Source organism: Cryptomeria japonica, chromosome 5, assembly GCF_030272615.1.
Source record: "Cryptomeria japonica chromosome 5, Sugi_1.0, whole genome shotgun sequence".
In the NCBI taxonomy this organism is placed as follows: Eukaryota; Viridiplantae; Streptophyta; class Pinopsida; order Cupressales; family Cupressaceae; genus Cryptomeria; species Cryptomeria japonica.
In genome coordinates, this window is record NC_081409.1 from 153,626,581 (window position 1) to 153,648,702 (window position 22,122).

A 22,122-nucleotide genomic window follows, 5' to 3' on the forward strand; every position below is an offset into this window, starting at 1 on the left:
ATTGTTTCAATGGTGTTTAATTCCAGAAAGGAGCTCATTTGTAAATAGTATTAGTCGATCCATATAGAATTCTGCCTGTTAACAAAATTTGACATGGAAATATAGGTCACTGCAATGTGGTATGCAGATAAGGGAGACTGTGATGTGCGGCAGTCTTCCCTATTATATAATTTTTATAAAATGGACATTTTTACAGAAATAAATTTGTTCCTAAAATAATTCATCTTGTTATAGACTATATTCAGAAAGTAAATGCACCTATACATCTTGGATCTTGGTTTGGTATCTGGTGTAGTTGTGGTTAGGGTGTCTTACCAGATCACCTAGTCACACAACCCCCACGTGCACAATGGAAGCCAAAACAAAAAAAACACATGCAACAAACTCAAAATGAGGAGAGAAGTACATTACATTTTCAGATTTTTCATTACACATTTGGCCTTCATTCTATGGCCATCTTCTCTCTACATTCCTCATCTTTGCTCTCTCTCTTTGGCATACGTTCCCCTTGGCTTTTTCACTGCTCTAGAAAGCCTTGCCTTTTTCCTTGTGGCACACTCGGTGGGAGGCTCTCCCAGCCACTTCTTCTCAGGCTTCCCAAAATCTTCCCTACGATTTCTCCCAAAAAACTCTCTTCAAATGAGTTAGAATCCACCTTTATAGTGCACAAATAGGAGATATGGCTGCCCACATTTGACAGGTCCAGGTCATGTGTTGTGCATGCATTTGAGCACTTGATCCACTTCATAGGCCGAAATAACCATCTTCAGGTTGCTTTCATCATTTTTGGTGCCTTTTCGCCTGTTGTTGGGGTTTTTAGCTTGCTAGGAACCCAAAACATTGCTTAGTAGGGGGTTCTTAAGGTCTCAGGTACTTTTGAACATGTGAAACACTCACTCAGTGCCTTTGTCAAGGCTTAAGATTGGAATTGGTTCCGGTGGTTCCCAAAACACCTTCGGGCTCGGACTTTGCTGGAAAAGATAAGTCCTGAAGTCTGTTAGCGAAACAAGCAGGAACAAGAACCAAGCATATCAATACCTTTATCGGTGAAATCACCAAGAATAGGAACTTGTTGGCGGTCCCGGTGGTTCCTGGAATTGGCCGAACATTCAACTTCACAGAAAATACTAACTTGAAGACTAGTCAGTGATTCCACTGGGAATAGGAATTTGTCTGTGGTTTTGTTGGTTCCTAGAACTGGGTGAACCTCTGACTTGCCGAAAAAACTAAGTTTGAACGAATGGTTCCTACAACTGGCTGAACCTTCGAGTTATTGAAAAAACCAAGTTTGAAGACTCATCAGCAACTTCACTTGGAACTGGAATGATTGACGGAACTGGCAAGAACAGGAATTGTGGGCAGTTCTGATGGTTCCTAGAACTCCCATAAGCTCCAATTTGTTCCTGAACAGGCCCAAACGTCCTATTGGCCATAGCTTAGCTGATTTTGCTCCAATTTTTGCCAAACAAAAACTAGAGACATCCATTCGGCCCTTCTACAAGATGATTCCTTCAAATTGGCCAACTTCCATCTAAAATTTTCTCCTAAAGAAAACACAAAAACCAATAGGAAGAAAGCAAGAACTGAACTGAAAAAACTGAAATGTTTTGGTTGGATCTCCTGTGAGCCTGGAAGCTCCTGCATCAGTATCCATCTGGAAACAACTCCTGAGAGCATTTTGTTAAAAAACAATAATTAGAAAAGAAAGAAGTCATAACCTGACAGCATTAGTATCTATCCTGCAACTTCTTCTTCGGCTGCCTCTTTGTTGCGACCAGTCTTCCGAATACATTCTTGTTTCTAAGAAGCTTCATCATCATTTTTGCTGTGTATCTGATGAGAACACCTGTAATTTTTTTTCTATTTTAGTTATAACTTATAGGTAGATGATTTAGGTCTTATGCAAGTGGGTTAGTAGAATTAGGAAGACAAGGGTAGATAGAATTAAATTAAAAGTAGGTGGATAGTTAGAATTTAGGAGTTAGAAACAGTAAATGTCTTTGTAATATCTTGAGGCTGAAGATACATGCTCTGCTTAATTATCAAATGGTTTCATATTTTTAACTGGCGAAACGCTTATGATTCCAACCCAGGACCTGCTCTGCTCTAAAGGATTGCTCACCAGTCCACCTGTTACCTTATTTACACACAAAAGCGGTAAATAGTTCCCTTATTTTAAAATGGAAAAACAAAATACTGTGATGGCTGACCCATTTGATTGTTAACTTTAAGAAAGTCAATAAATACAGGCTTGTCTTTTGTAAATACTGTCCAGAAGCTGAGTCAATCTATCTCAATCATTTTGTTTCCCTTTCTCATCCTTGAACTTTCAAATGGAATCCAGAGAAATTGGTAAGAGTCTCATTAAGATCTGATCTAAATTTCCATTTCCAGATCTGTCCAAACTTGCTTGGGAATAATTCTTGCTGTCTGACTGTTCCCAGTCTCAGATTATGCGTGGCTTTGTACAGGCGGGCTATTTCTGTTTGTAGAATTGCTACTGGCAAGATTTCAAATATTTGATTTCAGAGAAAATCTTGTATCTGGTGTTTCAATGACCCAATTTTTTCTCTTTGTGGTAGTTTCACTCACAGCGACCTTATTTATTATCCTGATCTAAGGCCCTGATTGTGATCAGGCTTGTTTATCAGCAGCAGACACATCAGATCTGGTTCATGTTTTTTAACTGGATTGTATGTCTGCCATGATTTGCTGAGAAGAGTTATGAGGAGATGAGTATTGAATGAAAAATTACATTCTTTTCTGCTGCAATTCAGCCTCCTTTTAACCTGTGCCTTTTGGTTGCATCTCCATCGGTTAGCAAATAACCTTCCACATTACATCATTTGAATGGTTATCACCCTCTTTGTTTTATAGCAGTTTTTCTCTGAATTTCCAGGAAGAGGGCATGCAGGGACAAGGATTTGGGGACAGCAAACATTTTCCCAAATTTTGGGGAGGCTGGGGATGACTATTAAAACAAGCTAAAAGTACCTGACATTTTCAAAAGTAAATGACTAAATACAATATGTAGCAATTGCAATGACAATATTCCGCTAGGTTTTTGAGGTGTTTTTTGTCATTTTTTCCTTATATAGTTACATTTTTCTAATTTTTATGCACCAAGTGGACTATGCTTTCCAATCCTAAAAAAGGGAAATGTCCCCTCGAAGTCACCAAGTCCCCAAAATGTTCAGGGTGTTGAGGACATTACTCGAACTTGTAGGGATGTGTCCATGAGGAACACTAACTTTATCACTAATTTTTACAGCCCTCCATTATTTTTAAAACTTCATTAAAAAAGACATTATTTTTAAATTCAGGGTACTTTATTGAGCTTTTTCCTATGGAGGATTGTAATGTCCCTGTTGTACTGATGTGGATTCCCATTGGGTATGTACCCAAGTTTGGGATCCACTCATGATCAAGCAGCCATGAGTCCATGAGGGGGCTGCCTTTGGGCTGTTTGGTGGGATGAAATCCTCACCCGTAATATAGCTGGATGCCATTCGCTCATAGTTCAAGCTTTTGGCATAGTGGTTGCTTAGCTTGGTATCTAAGCCGAGGTCTTGAGGTTGAGCCTTGTGGAGCACAGTGGACTATAATGTCCTTGCTGCGGTAGTGCAGATTCCCATTGGGCATGTTCCCAGAGTTGGGAGCCACCCATGATTGGGCAGCCATGTGTCCACAAGGGGGCTATCTCCAGATTGTTTTGGTGGGACAAAAACCTCACCTTTAATGTCAATGGATGCCATTCACTAATAGTTTGGGCTTTTGGTGTAGTAGTCTCTTAGCTTGGTGGTAAGGCCCATAGGGCATTAGCCCAAAATCACATAATTGTTTTTGATCACTCAAATTTTAACTCTTTTTGATCACCTGATTTCTGATGTGGGTAAGTTGAAAGCATATGAAAATTAGAACGGGGACAGAGAAATTACATGAAAGATATTGGTGGCTAGATGTAAAATTTACAATGAAAGCAAATCATAGAATCAATCAAATCAATCTAGCTGAATAGAAGCACGATTGTTCAAACTAGCTAAATAAAAGCAAGATTGTGTCAACGCCAGATGGCAGACTAATTCACTCGATTCCAATACACACCATGCAAGGTGGAGAAATAAATATGGATCTGGTGAATGTGTTGACCAGGATCAGTTACAATGATAAACAGGATCCGCTGGTAAACCATCGAAGATTTTTAGTAAACGAAGGAACATTTACTGGCAGTATATGAAAACAATTATTGTGTTTCAACAATGACAATCAGGCATTTGGTCAAACAATTATCCATTATTCAAAAAATGAGCATTTCATCAAATAGATGAATGACAATTCAAGAAACAAGTTACCTGATTTTATGAGCTTCAAAAAGATTTGCTGCATTATTTATATTGCTAGTCTACAGGTCAGGATATTCCAACAAACAGAAGCAGTGGTCTGAAAATTCATTGAAATGAAGCGAAATTTGTAGTTTATAGCTCCACCATACCAGAGTTTGTTCTATACAAGCAGATATTGTGTGATATTCAATTTTGAAACCAAAACACAGGCCAAACTTCCATCACTCAGCTTTCCAAAAATCATCCTGAGTTCTGAAAAGTGTAGCCAGGATAAAGTGAGTACGGACAACAAATCATACATTATTTGCCAATACTAGGCTACACCCGAGGTTACAACCACCCAGAATTATCTTTTCATATGACATGGCTGGTAAAAGAAAACAACCCTGCTCAATGAACAAGGCTCCCACAAACTTTATACAATGCTGTGATCAATTGATGGAGAAATGTGACAGACATTGGAAGGCAAAATTTAACTGAATGACACCCCTATAATTTCTGCCGTGTATTTTAAATCTGCACAGCACTATTGGGATTGGTACAGCCCCTCTTTCAAGGCTGGATGTAACAAGTTAGCACCTAACAATAAAACATTAAGAGTATAAATAATATTAATCTCAACCCTTTAGAGTACGGCTAGCAGATTGTGTAGTAATTAGCAATTATTCAAACTATTAAACCTCTATGGTCTGGAACAAAATATGGCTTGCATATAGAATCATCTCTCTAGAAAACAATTCTAAATATGACATCAATATATTTCTCAACACACTTTAAACTCTGAAAACTGGATGTTAACTGGAAACTAGAATAATTTACTAAAACTTCATACCCCAAACAAACAATTCCAACACTGAAGTTTTCTCACTATAATTTGGAAGTAACCAAATTGTAAACAATAACTGGATAATGGAAATCTTTATCGGATGAAGTGCATTTGCCATCTGTGTGGAAAATCACTGAAATCTAAGAGGTTTTTCATATTCAGAAAGATAAGAAGATGAACACATGTTCATTCTTGGAAAATGTGACCGCTTCAAAAAGTATTTTGAGGCTTTTTGAAAACATGCCACATTTATAACTTTATTTTGAAGAAATAAAATAATATTTATTTATTTTTGGCAAATATTCCTCAAAGTTATAAAAATATAATAAATGCCGCTTTTAATCATCTTTTTGTACCATGAGTCTCGTGACACTTATAATAATCACTTGAAAATACCCTTTTAAATAATTAAATGTAAGTTGTCTTTTAATTTGTACATTTTGACAACTTAAATATTTAATTTTCCCTTTTAAAACAATTAATATAAGTTGTCTTTTAATACAAAGATATTTTTCAACAACTTAAATTAATTATTTAATTAATTCCATAATTTTGAAAAAGTAGTCATGACAAGGATGGCTTCTCTTGGAGAACTCTTGGGGACAAACAACTCTTGCCTAAGTTTAATATCTTCTTTTGGCTAGCAGCTTAGTATAAGATTTTTACTGCAGACATCTTGATGAATGGTGTATTGCCATTCCTAACAAGTTTGCACTATGTTAATCCAAGGTGGATTTGACTAGGCACTTATTTCTATTTGTCCTGGGTTAGATTGTGCTCCTTGTTGCATTTAATTGTTCAATGGGATATTTCCTTTTTGTCTTTTCCTTTAATGTGTCTTTGGGGGGTTTGGAAGGAAAAAATTGTTGTATTTTCCAAGACAAGAATTATAATATTGCTAGAACGGGGATCAAAATTGTTAATGCTATTAAAGAGAATTTCATTTCCTCACTTATAATGACCTCATTGTGATCCCCAAAATGGAGAAGTTCATCTGCCCATAAATGGAGTCTAAGCTTTACTAGGGAAGGCTCAAGTGGTCTATACCTCACTCCAATCGGTTCAAGTTAAATTTTGATGGTGTGTCAATAGGGAACCTAGACAAAGTATGGGGTGGAGGAGGTTATTATAGGCAACAATTGGGGTCTTGGTGGTTGCTTATGAGGGTCTGCTTGGTACCCAAATGAATCACTATTTGGAAGATAAGGCTGCTCTTTGGGATATTCAAGTGCTGTTGGAGCTAAACATGAATCACCTTATCAACATAATCAAGTGCTTAAAACATGTCTCTTTTCCCAACTGTACCATTAAGAAAGTAATTGTTGATGCCTCGAACCTCTTATAAAACTTTGAACACATAAATATCTAGCATATTTATCATGAAGGGTAAAGGATGTGCCAATTTGTATGCTGATTGAGCAGTCACTAGTGATGAGTTCACTAATAGGGATCATCCTACTATCTCCTTAAGCCTATCAATTTCTTATTAATCATCAGATGCAAATGGTTTACAAAAATCTTTGTAACATCTATTGGAGGCAGGTACTTATAGAAAGGTTTGTTACCATGTAGTAGAAGTATGATTTTGTAATGGCGATATATATGGTAAGTACCATGTCATTCATTCCAAGATTCCATTGTTGGAGTTTTTAGAGATTAATTTGTAGATATGATCTCAACGAAGTGCATTAGGGCTCATTTCCCAATCCAAATGATAGCAGGGTTGTTTCCCCTATTATTTGGGTTTTCTATTGCAGCCTTTTCTTTTGCTCTAGAGTACCCTTTGCTAGCTCTCTTGCTCTTTAGAGATATAGACGTAATGTGGTTTGTTCTAGAATTTGAATTTGTTAAAATGGGAGGAGATTATCCTAGATTATAACCTCTGCCTTGTGAGAATCTTTGAAAGAATGCCACTGTATGGAATATCTTGAAGAGGGGCAGGCGCACCCATTACATTGGAAAAATCAAGGGTTGCGACCCTTGGTTTATAGATTTTGCAAGCATGTGGAGGGATATAATTGTCACTTTGAGGGGTATTATTGTTGAGGTCTTTGAAGAGAGTGTGGCCAAGGTCACCAAAATGTTGACCATAGGGCCTAAAATCTGTAAGCATAAAGGAAGGCATAAGGAAGAAATATATGAATTTTCAAAGACAAAAAATAATTCATGAGTTGGAGGATGGTATATTATGGACTTCTCTTCCACCTCTTTGGAGAGAGTTGCATGCAAATCATTAAGTATGTGACCCTTGAATGCATGTATAAATAACTCTTCTATCATTTTTCTTTGCTCAATCATTTTTGGCGTGTCAAGACTATGAGTTTTACTTTTTCTTTTCATGTCCTTGGAAACCATGGCCTTGGACTATCAGGTTGGGATCAATAATGTGCATATTCACTTGGCATTGATTTTCCTTCTTTTCTAGTTTAATAAACATGCCACCAGCCCCAAAATTGTTTAAAAGGTTAATATTGGCTGTAAAATCTTGTTGGGAAAATGTAATGCTACTTTTCTCCACAGTATAAAATTGGATAGATTTAATATAATAGAGTGAATTATATGGCAGCAGAGTTATCAGTGTTATTTTCTAAGTTTAAAGATTATAAACTATATCTATAATTCAAATACAAATGCATAATAATGTTTATTTATCAATATTAACTAGCTTAAAACTTAAGCACATTATCATGACAACCATTAATATATAAATTGACATCCAAAGATATGGATATTATCAAAAGGGGAACAAATGACAGCTTTATAGAATTTAATTAATTTAACTCCATCCCATTTATATATAATTCTAAATATCTTCGAATGACAATGAGTTTGATACTTATCTGAATTAGAGCACTTGGAAATATCACTCTCACCCTAGGAAAATTTCAGTGGTTTGGCGCTCATAACTATGCTACACTTTAGGAGGAACAATTCATATTCAGAACACGATATGCTTTAGAGTAATTACTCAACGTGCACAACACAACATGCTTTAAAGTAATCACTCAACATGCACAACATAACATGTTCTAGAGTAATCACTCAACATGTACAAAGCCTTGGCTAGGACAATCTCGAGAGTCCTCTATACCTCGAGTTGGATACACTTTGTGTGCCCTTTCTCTAATGCCCATAACCCACCAAACCACTTTCTTCTTCCTTGAGTGATCTCCATGTCCATTTTCAAGTCTTACATATATGCTTTTATAAGTCCTAAGGAGTGGTTTTCAAATCATCACACCCTTTCACAAAGATTGTCGTTTTAATGATTATATATAAAAATACAGTTATTGCCCCCCTTTTAAAATATTTTATATAAATATATTTATTAATGTCTATTTTAATGAAAGGGGCATAATTATTGTTTATTTTGCTATCCCCCTTTTTGATTTTAAAGGGTTATTTTACCAAAAAAATGACTTTCTTTCACTTTGGAGAAAAATTTCCAAAACAAAAAAGGTGTCTTAGCCTTGCAATTCCTAATATTCAATTTTAATACTTTTGGATGCATTGACTATTTTGTCTTTTGTGAATTTTGTCTTTATGTGAGAGAGTTGCTGTCCCATTTGGAGGTGACATGGAACTTATCTCTAGTGGATTTTGCCCTCACATGAGGAGGTAGGCATCCTACATTGAGGTAGCATAGATTGGTCATGTTTCAGCATCTTGTGGTGTGTATAAGGTAATCATGATAGGAGTCACATATGATAGATTCTTATGATGTGTAAGAGGATGTAAAAGGGAGGTTACATTGGAATCTTGACCAGCATTATGACAAGATTGGACACTTGTCATGAAGCATCTTTGAATGATTGAATGAGGACAAATTGGGATGCCTAAGTTTGGGTGGTCAAATATGTCAGTGACAATGACATGTAATGAATATTGCTAAAAATAGTTTGGAGGATCTTTTACCAAGGAGGGCGTTGGAATTTGGTGTCTTGGTTTGTATGCCATGCCTCATATGATATTGCGAATAGTTTTCCCAAACCATTTATGGTTTCTAGTTGGTACTTTGCCTATGTATTGGTGCCTAGAGTTGTAGTTTGCATGAACACTTTTTGCAAGTGTTATGCTATTTGAATCACTCCAAAATTGTGTGTAGGTGAAACTCTTGTGAAGGCTTTCTTTGCAAGTGTATTTGTCATGTCCCCTTTCTAGAGTGGACATCGGAGACGGAGGAGTTGGCCTATCATTGGAGTCTCGTAGGCTAGCAGAGGTTGATTGGGACTCATTCAGTGCATATAGTGATTGGATTTTGGCTTTACAGGCAGTTTGGAGCCAGTTTGGGCCAGTTCCTAGATTTTAGGGGGTATCCCTAAATTTTAGGAGGTCGTGACAGTTGCCAGTCGTGAGGTTATTCATGACCTTTTAGATGGTTTCAGTTTCAGGAGATTTGGGTGTGTTTCCTAGTTTCTAGGAGCATCCCTAGATTTTAGGGATGAGACTGCCAGTTGATCCATGATTTCCGACTTCAGTCACAGACAGGTGGCAAATTCCGTTTCAGGTTTTTGGAGTCATTTGAGCCTTCTACAGCTATTTGGGATATATTTTTAATATATTTAAATATTTCTTAAGTTAGCGTTTAATTATTTAAATAAGGCTATGTTTATAGCCATTTTGGAGTGATAAGGGGTTTTTGGCCTCATCTGGATGCGTATCCCTTGGTGTGATAGCTCGTTGGAAAGGTCTTGGACTTTTCTAAATATTTCTCTTTTGACTCAGATCCTTTCGGTGAACGGATTTCTTTATATTGAAAAAAGGTCATTTTCTATGCACTTGACAACTTAAAATGAGAAATATAACATTTTAACCCTAAACGCCCCATTGAGTCACTTTTAGGGTTTGAGCTTAGTGGGAAGGTGTTATAAGGAAGTTGAGACCTAATTCTTATTATCTTTTACACATTTTACATCTTGGATTTGAGATTTGGCTCTGGAAGAGCTTTTCAGCATCTGGGATGCCAACCCCAATGCCTTGCCTGTTTGGGACGTAGCCCCCAATACAGTGGTTTGGATTTGTTTGCAGCTATTAGCATCTTGGAGATTGTACGGCATTCTTTCTGGAGATTCAGCAATTCTGACAGAGTTCAGCGTGGGGTTTGGGGTTTCTAACCAGTTGGGTGTACTTGGCAGCCGTACGGCTGTACCTGGCAGCCACTTTCCTTCCCACGTGCAGCACTTGAAGGGCTGGAATCTTGCCACAACTTCATTCCTAGTTATGTTACTCTTTCAGCATAGAGGTTGGAATTATTCCTGATTGTAATCTTCCTGAAATTATTGGAAATCTTCATCTGGTCAAATATTTGATTTTATATTCAGAAATCTGCCTTGAATCGAATTTGTTTTGGCTGTATATGAACTTCATTTTCAGTACTTTGTTCATGTACTTGTACTTCATTATTTACTTGTTGAAAAATCATCAAAATACAAAAAGAATTCAACCCTTCTGCAACTTCTGTCTATTTCTGAAAGAAAATATTAATAAGCAGGAAAAATCAATTTAAATAAATAAAAATTACAGCAGATTGGTAAAAGAGATCCATCAGGGATCTTTCAGTGGTATCAGAGCTTTGATCTTGCCAGTCTGTTGGGTGAAGATCAAGAGTTCTAATTCAGATTTGAGTTTAGTTTGGTTGAAAATCAAATTGGACATCATGATAGGGTTGTTTAGAAATAAACAAGCAGGAAAAGAATTTGAACAAACACCTTCAAGGAGTTCCAGACAGTCTAAGGGTACAACTCCTTCAACAAGTACAAGGAGAAGGTCTCCTGCCAAGACATTCAATGATATAGTTATGAACAACTATGATAAGTATTGCTCTCTTCCTAAAAAGATACGTGACCACCTTTCCTTCACACAATTCATGGGTGTACCAGTTGAAGATGACTTGATGTTTTCAAGTCCACGTCATCAACCAAGAACAAAACAAGAGTCAATTGAGAGCAAGGGAAGCAAAGGAAGAGGAGCAGATATGATGTTTACCAGTGAGATTGGTAGGAAACTATTTGAAGATTTTGAGAGACATGTAGATCCAATTGGTGCCTCTTTGGTTGGTTACAACGCTGTCCCATCATTTTTGGTGGAAGATGTGAAGGAAGAGTTTGTAACTTCAAGCAATACACAAGACATTCATGAGAGGTTTGATGAGTTTTCAGATTGCCCAAAGACTGATTTTGAATCAGCAATTGATGAAGAACATGAGGTTGAAATGGACAGCGTAAGTTTGGATTCATTTGTCACACTACTTCCTCTTCTCAATTGGGAAGACCATGAGGAAAGTCGAAATTTAATGGTGTGTAGTGAATCCAAAGATTTGTCACCACAGTATGATCATAATTCTGAAGTCCATAACAGCAGTGACGTAACTTATCTTCCTCAAGATATGACAGCCTTTGGTCATGAAGAGAATAGAGATTTGCATTCTACATTTGCGGGTGCTTATGGTACAAGCATGGGTTATGCTGATGCAAATAATACAACTCACCATAAGTCTGATTTTGTGTACTTTGGGGCAGCTGATATAAAACATTGCCAAAAGTTGAACGAAGATTGGTTACATAGAGCTGCCCAAGCAAAAACGCTTGCTGCCCAAGCAAGACACCACCTCCAAAGAGTCAAAGAGCGTCACAATCGGTTAGATGACGCAAGGATACAAAGAGAATCATCCATTAGATCTTTATTTCTTCCAAGGGAAGAAAAGGACAGCGAAGATATATTGAATGGAAATAGAAATCAGTTTGATTTTCTGAGTTTGATCAGCAATTTTCCTTCATCTAATGAGTCAAATTTGAAACCTTGCATTGAGAACATTCAAGTTGGGAAGACTAGGTGTGAAGTTTATGAGTTGTTAGGTGGCATTCATAGTGGACCAGCCACTGAAGGTTTATCCATGTTGCAGAACAAAAACATCTACTATTCATTTGTGGACTTGTCACCTCTTTCATATGATAGGGCAGCGATGTACTTATTAATTGGTGACTCAGTTTTCTTAGATGTGATAGTGGGCTATGAAGATCAGCGTGTAAGAGACTATATTTGGTGCATGGCTAAACAATATATTTATTTGGCATCCTCCAATGAAGACATACTAACTTGTGGAGAAATTGGGCAAGTTGCAGCCGCTGATCAAAGGTTTTGGAGAGGTTTCCATCACACTTTGCATGTTGGAAATTGTCTTATTGATGGGTCCATTTCAACATTGAAGATTGGTGGTATTTATGGTTTCACAGTGGCTATAGAGAGACACGGTATCGAGGATGCCTCTTACTATCATTGTCTCTTCATGACAGATGGATGTGGATTTAGTTTTATTTGGGATCCAGGTGTTGATTCATTTGATACAGCGTCTTATAGGGATTATAGTATGTTGCTCCAGATATTAAGATTATATGGCACTTATATCAGAGGAGAGCAACAGGAGCAGTTTATGTCCTACAGGTGGTTTGTGTGGGATCATGGTATAGACATGTGTAGTACCTTCCTTTCGTGGATCCTACATGGGTTGCTTCACTTCAGATGTATAGATGTAGTCGTGGGTGTACAATGGTTGTTGACACTTGGACGGTATGTTCGGAATATCACGAGGATGGAGCTGGAGTTTACCCACTATCCATCTCAGTTTATCGAGCAGAGTGGGACGACAGTTGATCCACAGGTTGATTGTCATCAGATAGCTGGCGTGGATGAGTTATGTGATGTTACTCCTAGTGAGTACTTTGAGCCAGTTGATGTGGCAATTTCACCTGATTCTCTAGACAGGGTGATTGTTTCATTGCTAGTTGGTGATTACATATTTTTAGATGTCAGCTTGGAGAGTGATGATTTTAGTCAGTATTATATATTGTCTACTGAGTTGGCATTAGATCTTCCGGCACATCAGCAGCAGTGTGTGGCAGTTGTGTGTCACTTGTGTCAGATGGGGTCAGATCACAGAGGGTCTTCCATGGATTGGCATTCATTGGATATTATGACGGATGTTATGCATGTTGGTGATCACAGACACACTAGTGGTCTTGGCATTTATGGATATTTGATCTATGGAGATGATATAGTTTTCCATTGCTCACTTGAGGTATTCAGCGGGAGCTATGCTTCGCTCTGGGACCCAGACAGTGTTGATTTGACAGCACAGGTGCTTCAGCATTTTGAGGAGCCATTCCAAACAGGGGCATTGCATGTTGTTTATATCAGAGATGAGCAGCAGTTACATGCAATGATTTGTTTACATCTTATTTGGGATGGTGGAGGATTGGTGTTTCAGTTGCTTGTGGGCAAGCAACTCCGAGAGGGGAGGCTTGTCATGTCCCCTTTCTAGAGTGGACATCGGAGACGAAGGAGTTGGCCTATCATTGGAGTCTCGTAGGCTAGCAGAGGTTGATTGGGACTCATTCAGTGCATATAGTGATTGGATTTTGGCTTTACAGGCAGTTTGGAGCCAGTTTGGGCCAGTTCCTAGATTTTAGGGGGTATCCCTAAATTTTAGGAGGTCGTGACAGTTGCCAGTCGTGAGGTTATTCATGACCTTTTAGATGGTTTCAGTTTCAGGAGATTTGGGTGTGTTTCCTAGTTTCTAGGAGCATCCCTAGATTTTAGGGATGAGACTGCCAGTTGATCCATGATTTCCGACTTCAGTCACAGACAGGTGGCAAATTCCGTTTCAGGTTTTTGGAGTCATTTGAGCCTTCTACAGCTATTTGGGATATATTTTTAATATATTTAAATATTTCTTAAGTTAGCGTTTAATTATTTAAATAAGGCTATGTTTATAGCCATTTTGGAGTGATAAGGGGTTTTTGGCCTCATCTGGATGCGTATCCCTTGGTGTGATAGCTCGTTGGAAAGGTCTTGGACTTTTCTAAATATTTCTCTTTTGACTCAGATCCTTTCGGTGAACGGATTTCTTTATATTGAAAAAAGGTCATTTTCTATGCACTTGACAACTTAAAATGAGAAATATAACATTTTAACCCTAAACGCCCCATTGAGTCACTTTTAGGGTTTGAGCTTAGTGGGAAGGTGTTATAAGGAAGTTGAGACCTAATTCTTATTATCTTTTACACATTTTACATCTTGGATTTGAGATTTGGCTCTGGAAGAGCTTTTCAGCATCTGGGATGCCAACCCCAATGCCTTGCCTGTTTGGGACGTAGCCCCCAATACAGTGGTTTGGATTTGTTTGCAGCTATTAGCATCTTGGAGATTGTACGGCATTCTTTCTGGAGGTTCAGCAATTCTGACAGAGTTCAGCGTGGGGTTTGGGGTTTCTAACCAGTTGGGTGTACTTGGCAGCCGTACGGCTGTACCTGGCAGCCACTTTCCTTCCCACGTGCAGCACTTGGAGGGCTGGAATCTTGCCACAACTTCATTCCTAGTTATGTTACTCTTTCAGCATAGAGGTTGGAATTATTCCTGATTGTAATCTTCCTGAAATTATTGGAAATCTTCATCTGGTCAAATATTTGATTTTATATTCAGAAATCTGCCTTGAATCGAATTTGTTTTGGCTGTATATGAACTTCATTTTCAGTACTTTGTTCATGTACTTGTACTTCATTATTTACTTGTTGAAAAATCATCAAAATACAAAAAGAATTCAACCCTTCTGCAACTTCTGTCTATTTCTGAAAGAAAATATTAATAAGCAGGAAAAATCAATTTAAATAAATAAAAATTACAGCAGATTGGTAAAAGAGATCCATCAGGGATCTTTCAGTATTGTAACTATTATTCTAAGTTACCGGTTCTTTGGGTATTGGCTTGGGTCCGGGTCTTGGTTCTTTGGGTATTGGCTTGGGTCCGGGTCCTGGTTCGTGCCAGGTCCTGGTCCGGCCTGGGTTCGACCTGGGTTCCACCTGGGTCCTTCATAGGTGGCCGGGTTCCCTGTGGGTCCTGCGACCCACAGGGAACCCGGCCATGCGACCCACAGGGAACCCGGCCACCTAGGAAGGACCCGAGTGGAATCCAGGTCGAACCCAGGAGGACCCGGGTGAACCCAGGCCCGTGGGTTCCCAAAAACAGGGCCCACGGGTCAAAAAACAATAAAAACCAATAAAAAAATACTTTAAAAAATAGTTAATTAATAATTAAACCCTAATTCGCCCCTTTATGATGCATTTCATGCATCAAAACATTCATTCAACTCATTCTATTTGCATTTTTGAAGATGTTTTCTCTAAAGCCAGGTTTCTTAGTTTTTGCATTTTTCTTCGAAGGTAGAGACTATGAAGATGTGAGACACGCATAAAAGGCATAGGAATCACTGGAGAAGGAAGATTTAGCCATCAAAGGTGAGTGAATCCGAATTTTTTACAAGTTTTCAAGAATTTTTTAAAGTTTTTTTCAAATTTTTTAATTTTTTAAAAAAGTTTTTCTAAAAATTTTTAAATAAGTTTTGTATATTTTTTTACACTTTGTATGCATAGTATGGGGTTATAATGCCGAAGTTTTTTCAATTTTTTTCAATAATGTTGTGTTTACTCTTTTTATTTTAGGTGCATTATTCATATAATCATACATAATGGCTGAAATTGGAAGTTCAAGTGCAAGCTCTAGTTCAATTGCCCATGCCCGAACTGAAAATAACGCCTTTAAAATTGATCAAGATTCACCACTTTGGCATTATACAACAATGATCAAGCAAGTGTCTGGTGGTGGGGGTTTTGTTTGGAAGTGTAACCATTGTGGCATTGAGTATACCAGCTCATACTATTGAGTGAAAGGCCACCTTTGTTTCATCCCCAGGTGTGGAATAAAATTTTGTAAGGGATCAAATGGCAAGGGGCTGCCAAAAGCTCTAGTTTTGGAATATATTAGAGAACAAGAGGAAGCTGATAGGAGAAGTGGCAAAGCAAAGACTGATCATCCTCTTGTCCAGTCAAGCTCGAAGACTACGAGGCCTTCTAGTAGTATTGGCTCCACAAGACCAGCCGGATCGCATCCTTTCATGCCAAAATCACCAGTTGCTCCACTAGAGAATCAAAATGTTGTGGCTTCACGGAAAAGAGGCCCATTGGATACTGCCTTCAAAAATGAAATGAGAGAGATTGCAGATCAGAGCATTGGGCTTTGCATTTATGGCAATGGGCTTCCTTTCAACCTTGTTAGATCACCTTACTTTCGGTACATGGTACATACCCTTTGCAACACACCTTCTGATTATGTTTGTCCAGGGTATGAAAAGGTGAGAACCACCTTATTGGCAAAGGAGAAAGCATCCGTAGAGTCACAGTTGAAAGTCATCAAAGATACATGGCCGGAAATAGGTTTGACCATCGTTTCTGATGGATGGAAAGATTGTATAAATAGGCCATTGATCAATGTTATAGCAGTGTGCCCTAAAGGGGCAATGTTTTTGAAAGCGGTGGATTGTGAGGGGCAAGTGAAAGATGCAAGTTTCATTGCCAATATCCTCATAGAATGCATTGACATGGTGGGGCCTCAAAATGTTGTCCAAGTCATAACGGACAATGCTAAAAATTGTAGGGCAGCGGGGACTATAGTGGAGGCTACATACGGTCACATCTTTTGGACACCATGTGCAGTCCACTCACTCAATTTAATCATGCAAAAGATTGGCACACAAATTGATTGGGTGAAAAAACTGTTCGAGGAGGGCGAGGAGATTCAAATGTTTGTGACTAATCATCATATGTCACAAGCCATTTTTAGGACCTTCTCCAAGTTGGAGTTGTTGAAGGTAATTACTAATTTAAATTTTTAATTTTATTTTTTAATTTTTTATAATTGATATATGTTGTGTATTTTTTTATGTCATGTTAGGTAGCTGAAACACAATTTGCATCTCACACACTCGTCTTAAGACGACTTGTGAAGGTGCGAGAGGCCTTGAGTTCTATGGTCATCAACGGATTGTGGAGTGTATGGAAGCAGGCCCAGACAAAAAGAGCTCTAAAAGTAAGAGCATTGATCCTTGATGAGAAATGGTGGGATACTGTGGAATATGTTTTGAATTTCACTGAGCCCATCATGAGCATGATTAGGTATGCTGATACTGATCGCCCATGTTTGGGTGAGATTTATGATGGCATGGATTGCATGGTGGAGAAAATAAGAGAAGTAATAAAAAGAAAAGTAAATGACCCAACGGAAACATTTTTCAAGGTTGTGCAGAATATTATTGTTGACCGTTGGAACAAGATGACCAATCCCTTACATCTCTTAGCATTTGCTTTGACACCAAAATTTTATAGTGCAGAGATGCTTGCAACACCAAGGAGGGTACCACCATATAGAGATGTAGAGGTTGCTTCTGGCTATAGAGCTGCCTTTAAAAAGATATATCAAGATGAGGAGACAAGAAATGTTGTCACGAAGGAGTTTGGCCAATTTGTTTCCATAAAAAATCATGATGTTGTAGCTCTCAATGCTAGATATGTAATGGATGCTGATGAGTGGTGGTATGTACACGGTCAAGGCTCCGTTTACTTGCAGCCTCTTGCAATTAAACTTCTCTCCCAAGTATGTATCTTTTTATTTTTTATAGTTTTCCAATTCCATTTGATGCTATCATATTTTTATTTTATAATTTATAAATTTCTAATAATGTTTTAACTTTTAACAGGTTGCAAGTTCTTCTTCAGCTGAGCGGAATTGGAGTACATACTCCTTCATCCACTCAGTCAAACGTAATCGTTTGGGTGCAAAGAGAGCTGAGGATTTGGTCTACGTACACTCCAACCTTCGTTTGTTGTCACATAAGGACCTTGAATATAATGTGGGTGCAACAAGGAATTGGGATCTAGCCCTTGAGTGTGCTGATTTAGATGCTACAGTTGCACAACTTGCCCAAGTCTCTATAGATGAGGCAGCTATGGAACTTGAGAGAGACTTGGCTAGTGGGTGTGACATTCCATTCGATAGTGGTTCAATTGATGTTGGATTTGAACCACTTGATGACCTTGGGCTTGGGTTGGATGGCTCAGATGAAGATGAATATGGAATTTAAATCCCATAGATGGCTTGTAATTTGAATTTTTATTGTATCATGACATATTCACATTTTGAAACTTGAATCGGTTGAAACTTGAAACTTGAATATTATCTTTTTTGCAAATTATGAATATGATATTAGACTTTAGTTATTAGTTTACTGATAACATTTGCGATATATGGATATTTATTGGCATTGGCAATTATGGATTTATGATTTATGTATGGAAAGTCACATTGTATATTTTATTTTTGTATGGATATATATAATATATATAAATTTATAATTAATATATGTATATATGTACGGACGAACCCGTACCCAAGAAATTTTTTTTTTTTTTTTGCCAAACCCGCGAATCCGTACCCGAACCCAAACCCGAACCCGAACCCGAACCGGTAACTTAGCTATTATTGTACTAGATAAAACATTGGGCTGCTTTGAAGTGTGTATATTGCATATTTGTATATATTATTTGTGTATCTACTTTCTATAATTGTAAAAAAATGAAATTCGCACAACAATCTACTAATGTAAGAAGTGTTTCCACATACCTTGGTTCCTTTCAAATCTAGCAAAAAGATCCCTGTGGTGGAACCCATACCCTTTCCAAAGAGGTTCAAGGTTAGGGTGGATAACCTCTTGCTTGTTAGGTCTTAGATTCCAATCTTATGGTTAAGAAGGTTGGGATTGCCATTTCTCTAAAGAAAGTTCCCTCTAAAGGTGCTAAGTTCAGTATGGAATTTGGGCCTAAATATAGCATTGGCATGTCTACAGTTCCTCTAGCCAATGTAATTACTGTCCAAGATGATTTTTAGACCTCTCTTCCTAGTTCTACCCCTTCCCCTTCGCCATTTCCTCAAACCTTGGAGCTGATATATTTACCAAGGTGGAAACCTCGGTAAAAGTGCTAACTCCTAGCTGGGGTTAGTGAAAGGGATAATTAATGGGACTAACATGATGAGCAAGAACTTAAAGGATCTATAGCTTGACATCTCCAAGAAGGAAAATAATTCCTTGAATGTCCTTTTCTTGGAAAATGCTAACTTAAGGAGTTTGTGTCTATCCTAGATTTCAAGATTGGTAGGCTAGAGTTGTAGTTGTAGGAGTTGAAATAAATTTGTGAGGAAGTGGGTTTGGATGATCATTGGGACACAATTAGCACAACAGAGGACACAATTAGTGGTAAAATGAGAGAGTTCAGATTTGTAGGATGGGTTGAGCAAAATGACTAAAATATGAAAGAAGCAGGCTATCAACATTGAGAAAATTAATGTGGGTTCCCTTGTACTTAAGATGAAATCCTTGCAAGAAGAATAGGATGTTTGTAGATAGTTTGAATGATTTAGCTATCTAGTGAGTAGGGGTTTCCTATCCTAGCTTTTCATTGCATGTCGACTAACCTTTTTCTATATCTTTACTAGTCTTTGTTTGGCATTTGGTGGTTTATAGGCTCAATCTTCTTTTGTTTCTTGTGTTGTGCTTTCTACAGGTTTCTGTTGACTTTGTATAAGGTTATGGGTCATGGTGTTATAGGACTTGCCTAGACTTGCTCAAACTCGATGGGTTTAGAGGTGGACAAATAGACCTAAATGAGGCCCAAAGATTGGTGACTTTGGTAGCATATGAGCCTTATCTTGCTAGACCAAGTAGGTCTCACTAGGAAGGCTTGACCAAATTAGGGAAAATTAGAAAAAAAGAACAAAAAATTGGAAGGGTAAAAGCTTGAAAGTTAAGCATTTTTTGAAGGGCTTGGAGGACTCTCAAAGGCTGGTTAAAAGTGATAAAATAATGCCAAATGGCCAAATCTGTTGAATATTTTTTTTTGAATGAATGTGTTGATGATGGTTCAATGAATCTTTATGTGTTCATACCATAAGCTCTCCTAGTTACTCGCAACCCATAAATGTGTTTTGCTGTTGCCACATGCTTTGGGGAGGCATTGTAAGCCTTGAAGAATGAACTTCTTGTTATCTTGTTATGCCTAGTAGCGAGTTTGAAATTGAATTTGCCTTTGTGGTGATCCAAGTCCCCTAAAAGATGGATGGGATATTGACAACTCTTTGTGGATCATGATTTCCAACCACACGGTAAAATTTGTAATTGTGGTGAATTGCAATATAATTTGTGGTGCTTGGATGATGATCAGAATGTTATCGAAAACATTCAAACAAACAAATAAAGTAAAAGAAAATAATTAAATTTAAGTTGTTGAAACAGCAACTTTATTTTATAATTTCAAAAAAGGCGACTTATATTTAATTATTTAAAAAGGTCATTATAAGTGAAATATAAAGTGTCGCTAGGACCAAGGTCCTAAGAGTGATAGAAAGGACATTTTAATATTTGATTACTTTGAGAGAATAATAAAGTAAAAGAAAACAATATTATATTATTTTCCTTGAAAAAGTTTTAAAAGGACTGTTTTTGAAAAAGGGACTTCTTGTTCATTCTATAAACTTCAATTCGCAAGAAGGAATGGAAGTTCTTCTTCTTTTCCTTGAGGATGAAAACTTTTTGGCAAGATGGTTTTGAGGAAAATAATCCTCCTAACCATTTGAGTGGTTTCTTCTTGAAATCACTAGAGTGTTGAATGCATCTAGTTACGATTTGGTGTTGTGTGAAGAGTTCTTGTTATTTAGATTTTGGTTGTTGTATTCAAGATTTCAAATAGTTTGTAGTTTTCTAGCTGATTTTTGTGGTGTGGAATCATCAAGAAACAATATTATTCTAGAGTTTGGTGTTTTAGATTAGCTTAATCTTGTTTGTTGCTTGTGAGCTTACCTTTTTTGATGGTGAATTATTTTAGACCTTTTGAAGGGCAATGCATAGAGATTATTCATGCTCATACTTTCATGGGCTTTATAAGATTTTAGTAAAAGGTGAAAATTAGAAGTTTTGGTTGGTTTTTCAGAAAGTTGATTGCTCTGATTTAATTCTCCAAGCTTTGTTTTCTTGCTAAAAACTAGTTCACAACTTTTGGGAAGGGGCATTAAGAAGGTTTGGTGGCTTGTCAACAAGTCGAATGGCCATCCTTGCTGTTTTCTATTGGTGAATGACTCAAGTACTAGTTGTTGGTCTCTTACTCCTAGTCGTGGTATTTACTAGTGTTACATTTGCAGTTTGCTTCAACTTCTTGCAAAGAGCCTTATCTCTAAACTGTTTGAGATAGATTTGAGTGGCAACTACAATAGGTGCCATTCTTACACCAGTTGCACCTTCTTCTCATCATGAAATAGTTGGATGAGTCTTTGGATTCATCTAGCCTAAATGTCCAACTGTTTGGTTTACAAAACTGCCAATTAGTTTTGATGAATTCGTGGCCCATTTATATTTGATCGACTAGTGTTTAGTGTGATAACTCCTATTGTTAGTTCAACTTTCATTTTGGCTGAAACTTTGTTAATTCAGCATGTTAGTTTCATGAATATCAGTTCTTGCTTCAGTCATCCTGCTAACCAAGGAGAGGAGTTTGTGTTGGAGTTTTGCCATTGATGTCTTTTGCTGGAGGAGAATGTTGTCTAGGCTATACTGGTTGTCATTAATGTCAACATACTTTTGTTGACTTATATTGTTGTTGCTCCAGTAATATTGTGACTCTGTTTGTCATTCTTTGCTCCGCAGTTACATATATGGGTTTGCGGTTTGGACAGAATACTCATGAATATCAGATGTACCTATATTCCAGTTTGTACGCGTTATGGATCTTCGAAAGGTGAGATACATGGTTCGGCAGTTCGGCTTGTTAGTTGCTTTGTTCTTCCGAAACATAACAGTTTGTTTGGACATCTGCTTTTCATCACTTGATTGTTTTTGGTCTTGTGGTTTTGGGACATGATTAAGCATTGTGGGTAACATGTGTATTTTAGTTGGCATTAACTTTTGTTATATCTTGGCTGACCTATGTTAGTGAAACGTATGAAGTATATTGTGGTAGCGTGTAAAGTATTTTCATTGTAAGGCATGTGTGGCCAACTTGAGATATAGATTAGTGTATATAT

At 37.5% G+C, this 22,122-nt stretch overlaps 1 protein-coding gene across 1 annotated transcript in view; it reads left to right on the top strand.

Moving 5' to 3' along the window:
- Positions 1 to 22,122, top strand: part of LOC131067630 (L-ascorbate peroxidase 3) — a 79,013-nt gene that overhangs the window by 9,288 nt on the left and 47,603 nt on the right. The gene's annotated exons all lie outside the window — the stretch shown is intronic.